The sequence below is a fragment of the Bactrocera tryoni genome, unplaced genomic scaffold, assembly GCF_016617805.1.
Source record: "Bactrocera tryoni isolate S06 unplaced genomic scaffold, CSIRO_BtryS06_freeze2 scaffold_329, whole genome shotgun sequence".
NCBI classification, from domain to species: Eukaryota; Metazoa; Arthropoda; class Insecta; order Diptera; family Tephritidae; genus Bactrocera; species Bactrocera tryoni.
Window position 1 is genome coordinate 28,900 of NW_024396043.1, and position 1,638 is coordinate 30,537.

A 1,638-nucleotide genomic window follows, 5' to 3' on the forward strand; every position below is an offset into this window, starting at 1 on the left:
TAATCGACCATAATTCACTAGATGCAAATGTTTCTTTTTCAAATCGCTGCTTGGTCACCAACGCTGCCAACTTTCATTTGATGAGTGTTGTTTATAATTTGCGTAGTTCTTCCCGATGTTCTATCGGTTTTGGTGAAGCTGATTCCCCCCACTCTCCCAATTCGGCATCATAATATTGCGCAGCATGATATGGTAGCAATTCCCATGGTACTTGCTCTTCCATGGAGGTCAATTGTACACCCAAATTCTTCAACCACGGTATATCGGAGGGAACGACATCGGTAATACATTCGCGATCGATACGTTCCGTATGTAGCTCACCAATATGTTGTCCAGGACAGATAAGCTCAGTGAACTTGGCTTTCAATAAGAAGGTAGGATAGGATTTTTGCGCATAACACGATGAAACCAGTCAATTAATTCGCTCAACTGGTAACGCTTTGGTCTACAAGGTGGGTGTTTAGCATATTGGAAAGTATGTAAATTCAATTTTGCTCAAAACCTACCCAACAGCTTGATAAACCTGACCAGCAGTATCGGGGTCCTAAGTGCAATTGACAATAGTTTATACAACATCCGAATGTGCTCACCGGAGTATTTGCTCTTCAAAAAGTTACTTCCACCCTCAAACACAAAGCTCATTGGTTTGGGACTAGCGTTTAAAGCAGACAAATAATCAAACGTTCTACACCAGCTTCTTTGCTGATTCTATAAAAAAAAAATAAAAATTACATGGTAAATCTTTTGAAATAAAGTTTAATTTTAGCTTACCTAGCAATGCGACGTGCACCTTCCACAAGCCCGTCATTGAAGTTCATAAATACATTTGAGTACTTCACAGCATCGCGTATCGCTTTTACATCTCTTAAATCATAAAATTGGAACAGCACCCGACCCATTACGCAGCAGTATTAACGAGGCCATGTTTAGTTATTCCGTACTTTTATTGGAATAAAATCCCAACCCGATCTGTTATTTATCGTCTCAAGGGAAATTTGCACACTTCTTCCAGATTCAAATAACTAAACAAACCATCGTAAAGCATTTAACCATGAAATAAACTCAAACAAATTGTCTTGCAAAAACCTTCGTTACGATGGCAAAAATGTAAATATGGCTGTGAATGAGCATAATCGGGACCCCACTATTCGGCATGGTTGCTTATTTGTTCAACAACATTTTTCTGTGGTGAACATTTATTAACTTACCACAGTTAAAGATGCATAAATAAAAAACTTAATTTTTCATGTATTTGCTCATATTGTTCTCATCTTTAAGAATATATATTAAAATCAAAACGATTTTCTTTTGAAAATATATTAAACTTTTATATATAACCAATATTTTTGGGACAACTTTTCCATAAATTTTAAGAAAATAACACAATGCAACCATTTTCCGGTTAAAAGTCGGCCATCTTGGTTAAAAGTCGGCCATCTTGGATTCCAATAGAAACTCAACCCCGGACTACACTTGACGTTTCTACAGTGGCACCTCTCAGCTGTGCCTTTGTTTACATAACATCAGCTGATAGTGACCTTACTCCTCCTCTACCGTGCTCAGAGGCAACTGACTAGCCGCTAGTTCGTTAGCTAGGAACTCCCTCTACCGAATCCAGTCGGTGCGAGTAGATTTCAA

At 38.2% G+C, this 1,638-nt stretch overlaps 1 pseudogene; it reads right to left on the reverse strand.

Moving 5' to 3' along the window:
* Nucleotides 1-544, reverse strand: LOC120781133 (annotated as a pseudogene).
* Between the last annotated feature and the right edge of the window lie 1,094 nt (nt 545-1,638).